Genomic DNA, 12811 nt, shown 5'->3' with positions numbered 1-12811 from the left:
AAAAAGCAGCAATCCGACTTAAAAAATGTATTATTTTAAAAATAATTATAACAAAAATCAATTTAAAGAATTATTATTTTTAGTTTTTCATTGTTAATCACGAGTAATAACATACATTATATAAAATATTAATATTTAGTAAATTAAAAAGTTGGAAAAGTACTGCATGGAAAAGACTTTACCGGCTACCTCGGTCAAGTCATGATTACTAAAATAAAATTTAAGCATTAAAATTCCCAAATTTAAACTAAAAAAAAATGTTGATTTTATGGGCTTCCTTACTGTTGGGGAAAATTTAAGAAAAATTTATTTTTAAAGAAGTAATCTAAAACCAAAAAAATTTAAAAGAGAGTTGTTTATAAATATTGAAATAATATAGTAAAACTTTTATGAAAGTAATGAAAAAAAATTCTTCTCATTTTGGATTCAGAATATAACGTAGGTGCCGGGTAAAAATTTAGAGCCAGAAAAAAATACTTTTTAAAAGCGGGGAAAACTTAAAAAAAACTTTTTTTAAATATTCATGTAGAAGTAAGCTTAACAAATTTGCTTAAGTAAAGTTTTCTCTAAATCCCCTTTCAATAAAGGCTAAAAAAACAATTTTTAAGAAAAATTTTATGCATTTTAGGTCCCAGGTCTAAATTAAAAAAAAAAAAAAAACTGTAGACATTTCTTGATAGATCTATAAATATGAAGTATAAACTTTCAAAAACATTTTTGAAAAATATTTAAACCGAAGGAAGATTGAGAAAAGAACAAAAAGAATAATTGCAATTTTAAAAGGTGGGGTTGATTTTTGAAAAAAAAATGTTTTTGGATTATTTTTATATGCATTGTAAGTAATAAATTTTATTTAATAAAGTTTTCCCTAAAATGCATGCCTTTGAAGAATTTCGAAATCGGTTTACTAGCGATATCCCTCTTTAACAAATTTTGAAAAAAAAATGATATGACCTATGTCACGTATGTAGAAATATTTGAGCCAAATTAGAAGAAAATCTGTTCGGTAAATCCTGAGTTATAAGGCCAAAAGCAGTGCAATACACAAACGTATAGACAAACATGTGTTTTTTTGTCAAGATACACTAGATGGCTCATAAAACGTAAAGATTTGCAAAAACCCCGACACCTCAGATTTGACATGATCACTGTATATGTAATCACTGTATATATGATCACTGAATATAGCTAGATAGCTATAAAGTAAAATACAATCATTGAACTTAATTTACCCCTAAAAATCTTTAAAAAAAATAAATAAAAAATGCAAGTAATAAAACTGATTTAAAAAACCGAGAAATAATACTTTAAAATTACCAAATATTATAAATGATTTACTTTCAAAATACTTTTTATTTTTCTTGTTTAGCCTCCGGGAATTACCGTTCAGATATTACTTCAGAGTATGAATGAGGATGATATGAATGAGTGAGTGTAAAATGAAGTATAGTCTTGTACAGTCTCAGTTCGACCATTCCTGAGATGTGTGGTTGATTGAAACCTAACCACCAAAGAACACCGGTATCCACGATCTAGTATTCAAATCCGTGTAAAAATAACTAACTTTACTAGGACTTGAACGCTGGAACTCTCGCCTTCCAAATCAGCTTATTTGGGAAGACGCGTTCATCACTAGACCAACCCGGTGGGTCTACTTTCAAAATACTGGATTGTTTTTTCCACAGGTCCTTTCGGAATTAATTAGGATCACTTTTTACCGTAGAGTTACCCGTACCGCTGTTCCTAAAAAAAGGTAGGAAAAGCCATAAACATGTAATTAAATAATATATTTGATGGATGTTTTGTTTCTCGCTTAATATGGTTTTTATTTTCAAATTTTGTTGTAAATTTCATATTTTTTCAAGCGTGTTGTGAGATTATGGCTCTTATGTGTAAAATTTACATTTTGTGATTTTATACGTGTCTTGTTTCTACTTAGTGATTTGCAAAAGTTGATTTTGTTATGAATTATGCCTGAATCTGTTTATGGCGTGTGGGTGAATCTAGTGTTATTGAATTAATAAAAATAAATTTTTCTGAAAATGATGGCAATTTTGTACGGCTATTAAATGATACAATTAGTGCTATGTACTTTCTATTCACTAGACGAGTTTTTGATTTTGGTACTAATATTGTTGTTGGATATTATCTATAGATGGGAACTGGCAGTCGTTAACATATGCCAAACGTTTTATTGTATTGTATGGTAGTTTCATTGTAGTAGTTGGTTTTACAACTGTTAAGGAAAAAACTATTGTGCCGTTATCAAAACAAAATAAACAAGGTCATAAGAAAAACTAAATAACAAAAGCAGCGGTATAGAAAATAAACTGGGGTGATTGAAATAAACTGGACAGATTGGATGCACCATTGATTAGTATATACAAGAAGCATATACAGCTATTGCTACATAACAACAGAATCAAATTTTTGTAAATGATCTCTTAGAAACATGAGATGGGTAAAAATATATTAACCGTAAAAAAAAATATACTATACAAAACAAAGATCGCTGGAGCACTTGAAAGTGTGAACAATAAGAAATTTACAAAGGTATAAATTTGATTAAAAGTACCGTATTAAACGAATAAATACAGCACAGACTGAATTTATTATAAAATTTTATTCTAATTTTTTAAAGACTGTCGTTATTAACAACATCACTGCCGGAAACTCCTCTGAAGAAAGTGCTGTTAATTAGCTCCGAAAGCTCTTATTTAAGAAAAGCATTCCAGTATTTTAAAAGTTAGTCATTAAATATTCAGTAATTTTAGTATTAATCGCTTCTATTTAGAAATTTATAGTTTTAGTATAATTATTTAGTTTATTAAAATTTTACGAATTTTTGATAATGTATTTAATTATTTTTTAGATTAATTGATGTTGTTTTGATTAAAACATTTAATTATACAAAAAATAATTGAGATAAAAATAATAGTAATAAAAAGATAACAAATTTATATATATACATTAAGCGCAAGTAAAATTTAATAACAGAGAATTTCACATAAAAAATTAAGATAATTGGCAGTTATATTTTAAATGAAAGTTGTTTTTCTTAGTGTTTACAATTCTTCTGATAGTTAAGTTTCATTTCAAGATAAAAAAAAACAAGCCGATACATGATAGCGACACGGAGAAAGGTGCGGTAATAATCTAGAGTTAAAAACTCCTCCCTACCAAACAGCTCGGTCGCTGCACGTGTAGTCTCAGAATTCACCATGGAAACGTATTGTCAAACGTGACCACGTGCTGTTATTCCGCTCTACTACTGTGTGGTATGTTTCGGTGGGGATAATGGAACTGGAGGGGTTATGTGCGAATTCACGATTACAAGTGGTGGGAGAGTGAGATGGCGCGGTAGTTTCAAACTTAAGCCGGTCGTACAGTGCGTAACAAAACAAATCATTCGTTGTACTGCTTTAGGTTGAACACGACGCGCAGTACTGTTTAATGTTACTGATACGGTTATTAGGAGAGGTTATATTTTGTTGATTGTGTATTATTATTATAAATAGGTAGCGAATTTTGTCATAGACTATATAACTCGTCATTTTATAGGCTATATTAAAAAAAAACATCGGACATAGTGTGTGTGTAAGTGTGCGTTTAAATCTTTTAACTAACAGGTATGTTTATTGATATAATATTTTATTTTATTTATTAATTAATTATGTTGTATTAAATTTTAATATCTAGAAACGCATTTCCTCACAGATTTACGTACCTGAACATTAAGATCTCAGTATATAAATATATATTTTTTTGGTTAAATTTAATTAAAAAAATATGTTTTTCTCTTTTATGTAAAACGTTGTGTATAATTATTAATATAAATTAATATTTTATTTCTTGTATATTTACTAGCCAGACAGGACTCGATTCGCTTGCCTTCCCGTCTAGTCAGAGTGCTCCGCCTTCTGGACCTCAGTTGTGTTCGTTTTCTTCTTGGTTGGGAGAATAATACTGATAAATAACAATTAAAGTATTGTTATTAAGTATTGTCACAGTGACCCACGTACACAGACTTTTGACGAGAAAAAATTCAAAACTTCACACCCAAGCAAGGTGGGATGGCTTAAAACCTTCTCTGGGATAATACGAATGTATCCTGAAATTTTTTAAGCAATCGGTCGGTTAGTTCTTCTGTGATGCTGTTGCAAAAAGACAGAAACGCCTCAAACTTTCGCTTTTACATATTAGATTTATCTTATCACAACAAATTCTTATTTATACATATGATTTTTAAATAACCGGGATTATAACATTTTTGTACTAAAACAGTGATATTTATTTAATTGATATGGGTATGTATGTATGTTTTAATTTTTAATTGATATATGATCTTATAAAGTCTTAAACCATATTCCTAATATATTAATTTAATTCTCACTACTAAAGTAAATCAGTCGGTCATTCGAATTCATTCAAGAGTAAATAGGTAAATCTGTATTTGTAAGTAAAATGTATTTGATCGTGGGTTGCTGTTTACCACTGTGTTGATGTAATATCATTTAATCACCAACGACGATGTTTTGTTTTCGTTTAACATCTAATAGGTACAATTTACTTTCCCTTTGATGAACTACTTTTAGTCTAAAGTTCAAAATAAATGTGAAAAAGTTACCTTGAAATCTGACTACTGAAATATTACTTCTGCACAAACACACAAACTTGAAACGCTAAGATATTTTATCAACCTCGTGTCGCTTAATCATTTCCTTTATTTTGAATCGTGTTGTTTGAGAATAAAATAATCACATTCCATTAAAAACCCTTAAAGTATTATTATTATTATTATTATTATTATTATTATTATTATTATTACCAACTTCGGAGCTGGAGATTATTTCTTTTTCTCAAATATTATTCTGTAAATAAAATTTCATCCTGAATTTTCCTTGATGTATATATCTGTATTTGCGTGCAAAAACGTTCATAAGATATAAAATATATTTTAAAGTAATTAATGAAGAAGTGAATGCTTTAGAAATAAAGGAATAAATTATTTTTCTTTTTTTAAAAATAGAATTACTTTAGGATATCAAATATTGTTGTTAATTAATGTAGAAAAGCGTATAATTTTATGATATAGTGTGATAAAACTAAAACTTTTTGTTGCTTTTAATTTTTATAATTCTAGGAAACTTTATTCTTTTCATTAATTTAATAATTTTATCAAATAATTTTAATTACTACTTGATTTCATTAAGACTATTACTTCGTAATAATTTTGAACTACTATATTATAGTGTTATAAAATGCTTTAAATCTATCTGTGTAATATTTTTTAACATACATTGAGCATGAAATTAGAGTGATTGTTTGTGTTTCCGTAATTTTAAGTTTTCATGAATTGAAATAAATAGCTTTTATAATTGATTTCATTATTAAAATAAATAAAAAAATAATAATAGCTTGGTATCTGTGAATTAATTAATTTATTGAGGCTAGAGATAACGTGGGACATTCTATTAAAGGGGCAAGAGTAAACAGGCGGAGAAGGTAACTTAAACATACGTTTGCACGTCACGTCACGCAAACTGAAATTACTACTTCCTGTTGCAACAGGAAACTTTTCAAAGTAAATTGGAAAATTTTTTTTTTTTTAATTAAATATTATACTAGAATCATTCATTATTAAAAGAGATATCTGTTTTATACTTTTATAATCATTTTCTTTACTTTTTCTAATTGATGTTTGACTCTTCCAATGTATTGAAAATTTATTTTATTTCTCGTTATAAATTTAATATTATTATTTTATTTATATTACTTCTTATTATTGATTAAACCAAATAGTAATAATTATTATGTTTGGAATGCAATTAGTAACCCAAGAAAATGAATTAGATTATCTAATATCAAGGTAAAGGGCTTACATGCACAATATACGTTTAGTTTAAAATAAACACATTTAAAACGTGTATTTGAGTTTATAAAATATTTTACAATTTTAAATTATTGAATTTTGTTCGAAATAATTCTTATTTAAGGGTTCCAACCAATAATCTGACAGTTCATTTTTATGTCCTCCATACTGCTTTAGGTTCCGACTGTTATGATAAATTTGGTTTGACATCTTTTGATTGAACAACGGTTTTTCCAAAAACTTATTTTTTACGCCGATAAAGTTTTATTTCTACTGATATTGGTAGATATATAAGCAATTTTCAGAAATTTATCTGAGAGGACTTTTGTTCATTAATTTAAAAAAAAGAAAAGAAAAGAGAATATATATATATATATAAATATTAACTTAAATGAAATTTATTTATTTTACTCTTGATTGGATATAATTAAATATAATAACAAGACGTATTTTACTTAAACATATTATCTTTATTAATCTCTTGGGTTAACCAATCAACTACACAAACTTATAAATTAAATTCACTACGTTTCGCTTAGAATTCTCTAAGCTTCCTCAGGTGTCAATACAAATTCATACAAACATCATAGAAAATGCTCTGAATGTGTATTGTCATCTAAGGATGCTTAGAGAATTCTAAGTGAAACGTAGTGAATTTAATTTAAATTTATGTAGTTGATTGGTTAGCATCCAAGAGATTAATAAAGATATTATTTTTAAGTAAAATATGTCTTGCTATTATATATATATATATGTTATAGACTATGTTTAAACTGTAATAATATAAATGTATTTTTGAGGAAAATGATAAATATAAATTTAAAATGATTAATTAAAAATTATTTACTATTTTGGATTTAGTTTTCCAAACATTTTCCCCACCCTAATGAAAAATTATTTTGAAATTGAGATTGGTTTACAGAAATGTGTCATATGTAAAAGTCAAGTAACCAAATTTCAGGTTTTTATTCAGCGATAAAAACAGTAACTGAATTTCATTAATGTTCTCTCTTGTTAAAAATTCGTCAAAGGGAAAGACTTAGTATTTTACATTCGTAAAATACATCTCATACAGATAATTTTCTCAATATTGTGCAAACATAATCTCACTTTATATTAAACTCAGTACATGCGTGAATGGGTCTTACCATTTAAAAAAAGTTTTCCTCAAAATTTTCCCCTTCCCCAAAATTGAAAAAAACTATCTTTTTATTTATTGCATATTTTTAACAGAATTTTTTTTATGCCTTCCTAGGTATAGTAGTAATGCAAATGATCCAAAAAGTACTATGGGGACAATATTCGTGGTGGGGAAGCCGTTAAAAGTTAAAGAATATTGATTTTTTGAATTTTAAAAAACTTTTTTGGTTTAAATAAGTTTAAATAATAAACTTTTAGTAATAATAATACTACAATAAAATTTTATAATAACTCACTTCCACTCCCCAAAAAGAAATCTTAGGTAACGTTTGTACATTTTTAGTAGAATTTGTTTTTTAATTTCTTCAATTTAATATAATAAATGTAGAAAAATCAAAAAAAATTTTCGTAGGGGATTTTGGTGGTAGGGGAGCACAAAAAAACTATTTTTTGAACTTTTAAAATTTTTTTGGTTTATTTAAACACATAATAATAACTTTTCAAGAAAACTTCATTATAAATTATCCCCACCCACCAAAAAAAATGAGGTAACATTTTTCATGTATAATTATTTTTAGACTATATAAGAATAAATAACCAATGCCAGAAAAGTATAACAACTTTGTTGTTAATTTTTTTTTTTTAATATATATATATATCTTTTTAAAATATTGTCTGGAATCTCTGGATGAATTACTTTGGATAAATACATGGAACCTCTGGATGAATTAAAAAAAAATTAATCAGTATCTCGTAGTATCTCGTAGTGATTCTACTAGATTCTATGAAAATTCCGGGTCTGAGATAGATTGAGCAAAGTAATGGTGTTATGTGTGTGTGTGCGCGCGCGAAGATATATATATATATAATGCGCGCGCACAACATATATAGTTTTTATAAATCCGGTTTTTTCCGGATTTGCAGTTTCTCGGTTCCCCAAATCAGAAAAAAATATATATGCCGCGATTAACCTTATCCCTGTCCTTTCTCTCTTTTATGTCCTATAATATTTGAAAGTAAAACTGTATAATTATGTTTATAAAACTATTCCTTGTTAGTCCCTTGAAATTTACTTTAAAGTTCCATTAAAACTCTGCTGTTAGTCCCTTGGAATGACTTCATTTTGATACAAAGTTACTTTTTCATGATTCATTCTTAGATTAATTTTAATCAGCGTCGTAGAGTTCAGTTTAATTACCCTCAATGTTTTTCATTATTAAAAACCATCTGATATGAAATGTGGTGATTTTATCTCCAGTCATTATGTTATGTGAAAACATGCCCATTATTTTAGTTGGTATTTAAAAATTACATGAACCAGTTTTTTACACGATCTCTGTCCATTCTTTTGGAATTATAAAAAGCCTTTTGAAAATTGAAAAAAGCCTTGTAGAATAGTTATGTAATCAAACTGGACACAATTGCATTGGAAGAGAAACTGCATTAAGAATCGCTAATAACAATGAACAAGCCAAATGCAGAAAGACCTGGCTCAGATAGTATAATCGAGGTCAAGGGTTTCACTGTAACAAATGACTTCTATTTATAAAAATAGAAATATATTTTGAGAACCGATGGTAGTAGAAAGGTTTTTTTACAAATCAGCTTTTTACAATTTAATTTTTGTTTTGTCTTATCTTTTTTAAATTTGTGTATATTTATGTCCTTTGAAAAGTTTTCTATTGAAAAGGGGTAATATATTTTTAATTAAATAATTGGTGTTCCTATTACAATAGTTTTTTTTTTTTTTTTTGCTTGATGGATTAACTCATCAGAGAAGCTTGAACGGGGAATATGGAAATGAAATTTTTGTTCGGTATGAACTTGATCGGGATTCAAATTCAAAGTAATTTATTTTCTATGTTAGCTTACTAAAATTATTATATTTACGTATTTAAAAAAAAAATAACGATTTGATTTAAAAATAATGTAATTTTTACATTTTTTAATGTAAAAATGATTAATTTTCAAATATAGTTTATTTTCGAAGAATTAAATTTTAAATAGAAAATAAACATTAAAATTGTTAATAAATAATGAATGCTGTAATTTTTTTTCTTCTAAAGCTGGTATTTAAATATGCATTTCATACACGTGCTTCGAATATGAGATTTATTTTGACAAAGAACAAAGACATTATTATTTTATAAATATATTTAGAAAAACCTTCAAAAGCCAAATTTGTAACACGCAGTAATTATATACAAATATATAATAGGAGAATCCACGACACGTGCCAAATAAAACTGTTTAATCCTTGACTTTTTATAAATTGACAAAGTTAACAATTCCGGTCTTTAAGTGATACTCAACTTGTTAATGAAATAATTTTTTATTTATCATTTTTATCTATGTTTTGAAGTAAACATTTTATAAGATATAATCGTAAGTAAATAAAATTTAAAAAAAGAATCGATAACGTAATTTTTTATAGCGGTATGTCGATATATTTTATTTTACAATTATCGATAATTGATACGAAAGTTAAATAACGCAAAAGTTAAAATCTCAAAGGAAGCGAGAATTTTATAATAATTTTTTAAACTGCTGTATAAATTTTGATGAACTAACTTCTCATTGAACCTTGAAAAAAATAACGGATGGCAATTTTAAGAATTAACTAACTGCAAAAACTATGAAGGCGTGTCACAGCTACTCTGTCCTGATTACATCTACTTAAAACTAATTGGGATGACGAGTTATAATTATGTAACGATGTCTGATTTGTATGAATACAATAGGCTGATCGTAATCAATTTTATACAATTGTAATAACATAAGTTGTGCATTTATTACACTAAATAATGGCAAATGGAAATTTTTATCACTGGTAGACCTACTTATATTTCCAGTTTTCCAAATATAAATTCGCATTAAAACATTAAATACACCTAAATTTCCACGAAAAAGATTGAATCTTTACTTTCCTGGCTTCATAGTTCTAGAGCGATGCTGCTGCACGAAGGAAGTATGGTGACCAATAAAAAAAAAATTGTTTTTTTCATTTCTCGATGTTTCAAGACTTAGGGACTACAGAAAATAAAAAAAAAGTAGGGGTAATGTTCGGACGGACGTATCTAATGTGTTGACGTATTTGAAGCATAATAATTTTTGACGGATAAATCGATTTCAATGAAATTTTGTTTAGAAACTGTGTATATTAGATAATTTATTGGTAAAAGTTTGAGGGTCAACATCTGCAGGGGATGAGGTAGATAGTTTCTTTGGTGTCAATTTTATCAACATTTTGCAAACATAAACCCACGTTTTATTAAACTTAGTATATGCAAGCATACTTACTTATCTTAACATTTAAAAAAAAATTTACCCCAAAATTTCAAATTTTCCCCTTCCCCAAAAATCCAAAAAGTTTTTACTTATTTATTGCATATTTTATCCGATTTTTTTTTTATGTCTTCCTAGGCATAGTAGCAGTGCAAGTGACAAAAAAGAATACTTTGGGAACAATATTGGGGGGGGGGGAACTGATCTGAGTTTAAAAATATAGGTTTACTTTTTTTAAACTCTTTTTAGTTTATTTAAACTTTTAATAATAATATTATAATAAAATTTTCATCATAATTTACCCTCAACCCACAAAAACGAAATGTTAAGTAACTTTTTAAGCTTTTTTCAGTGGAACGTTCTTTTTTTTTAGTTTCTCCCATTTGACATATTAAACGTAGACAAACTAAAATGTTTCTTAGGAGTTGATTTTGCGGGTGGGGGAGTATAAAAAAGTAGAAAAAACTATATCGATTTTTTTTTTAACTTTTTTCATGAATCATTATTTTTCCACTATATAAGAATAAATAACCAATGCTAGGAATGTATAACAACTTTATTGTCAGCTTTTTTTTCCTGTACGAATCACTTATGGAAGAAGTTTATGGATGAAATTTATGGAGAAGTTACGTACAATTACTAACAGCGATAGGATATTTTTCAATCATCAAATTTTATACAATGCGTTCTATTTGGATAATTGGTGCATTTAAATACAAAGAAAAAATTTCTCCGTTTTTATTCTTCACAAAATCTATTTTCTTTTGTTTTTCGAAAAAAAAAAATCGCTATAACTTTTTTATTAAGTAAAATATCGAATTCGTTTAAAGTTCCTATTCTTTGGATAAGAGCCTAAAACTTATGTAAGTAAAGTTTTTTGAAATCACAACCATTGGTTCAGGGGGTGGAAAAAATGGAGTTTCGAAGATAAAAAAAATTATACCTCCCTTAATAGGCACAGTATCGAATCTGTTTAAAGTGGTCGTCCTATAAACATTACCTAAATAGTTTGTCTGAAACAATTTTTAATATGACCAATCCTTACGACAAGGGATGACCAAAATGTAGCTGGAAATGTAAGAAGATGGAGCTTGTCGTATGCTAAATATGTGAAACTTTTTTCACATGAACCATTGTCGTATTAAGTAAATTTGAAGTTTTCCTTAACTTTAAGGTGAAAATCTTTTTTATCCCCTACTTAGCACCGGTGAAATCTACCTCCACCTTCCGGCGGGCCGAAAGGGATTTTTTTTTCTGTAGTCATTAAATATATTTGGATCGCTTCTTAAGAATTATCATCTTCGATCATTGGATTTAAACTTACCGCATTATATTTTATAGGGATCGGCAAATCAGGTATCGCAGCTAACCAAGCAGACTTGAAACAAGTAAAATCTCAGATACGAAGCATTTCAAAATTTCTGTGAAATAAGCCATTTCGTATACAGGGTTGTATTATGTAGGAGATTACTACAACTGGTTTTTATTTTTATTTAAAATATTAATATAATTCATTTTTTAAACTTCTATCAATTTATAAATTCAAGTATATAGTAACTTAACGATTACTGTGTATTATTTTTGTTTTGTGGTGTGCTCGCAATATTTTACGAAAAAAAAATATTATTGAGAGTCGAAGATTGCAGTGTTTTTCATTATCAGGATCTTTTTTCGATAACAAAACATACACTTATGTATGCAAATAATAAACACGTAAGGTTTAAAAAGTATTGTAGTATTTCTTACAGTTCATGAACGTATTGATGAAAATCAATGCAATTTTTTTTTTTTGTATAAACAAAAAAGAAAATACTATGAAAAAAGAGGTTTTCTCCTTAACCTCTACGTTAGTTCTTCATGGATTTAAGCAGCCGTAATTAAACTGCTTTTTCATCCATAATAATTGAATGTTTTAATAAAAGCGAAATGTAATTATTTCATTTTTTTTTTGTCAAAGAAAATCTAAAAGAAAAAGATTATTTTTAATTTAATCTTAATAATTTAATTTTTAAGTTGAGGCAATGTATTCACTGCATTGTTTTTTGAAACAAAGAGTTAGATTAATTCTTTATAATTTATTTTATGGCTACGTTCCCATATACGAGTAGTGTCTTAAGTATTAACAGCACTAACCAGAATTTTTTTCTTTAAGAATTAATTAAAATTCTGTATCTCTATTTGTAAACGGAAAAAGCGTGTCACTTATAAACTGAAATATCTCATGCATTTCGGTTGACTTGGTTTGCTGATTTGAAATTTTATATTCGGCCTAGTGAAGACAACTTTATCCACACTTTCTCTGGTATGAAATACTTGTTATTCTTGTCCATTATTCCCATTTTCAGAATTGTCTTATGTCAGATTTTCTAAACCGTTACGGTTATACAACCGCTAAACATTTCATCAACGTACATCGATTGCGGAGGGGGGATATTAAAATGATCCATAAACATAACAATTTTTAAATTCTATAAATACTTAAAAGAATCTGTTTTAATCTGTTCTGTCTCTTTT

General features: G+C 27.2%; 1 protein-coding gene across 3 annotated transcripts in view; it reads left to right on the top strand.

Moving 5' to 3' along the window:
- Positions 1 to 3325: 3325 nt before the first annotated feature.
- The window catches only part of Cipc (Clock interacting protein circadian), a 207368-nt gene continuing 197882 nt past the window's right edge, over positions 3326 to 12811 (top strand). For 2 of the 3 annotated variants that reach the window (XM_075370817.1, XM_075370816.1), the window contains exon 1: positions 3326 to 3629. The gene's annotated coding sequence lies outside the window, so the exon portion shown is untranslated. The remainder of the gene's footprint in view (positions 3630 to 12811) is intronic. The other variant, XM_075370819.1, reaches the window with a different exon arrangement.

The sequence above is a fragment of the Lycorma delicatula genome, chromosome 7 (assembly GCF_047948215.1).
Source record: "Lycorma delicatula isolate Av1 chromosome 7, ASM4794821v1, whole genome shotgun sequence".
Classification (NCBI taxonomy): Eukaryota; Metazoa; Arthropoda; class Insecta; order Hemiptera; family Fulgoridae; genus Lycorma; species Lycorma delicatula.
Note: the sequence above shows the minus strand (reverse complement) of the source record. Positions and strands in the feature narration are given on the sequence as shown.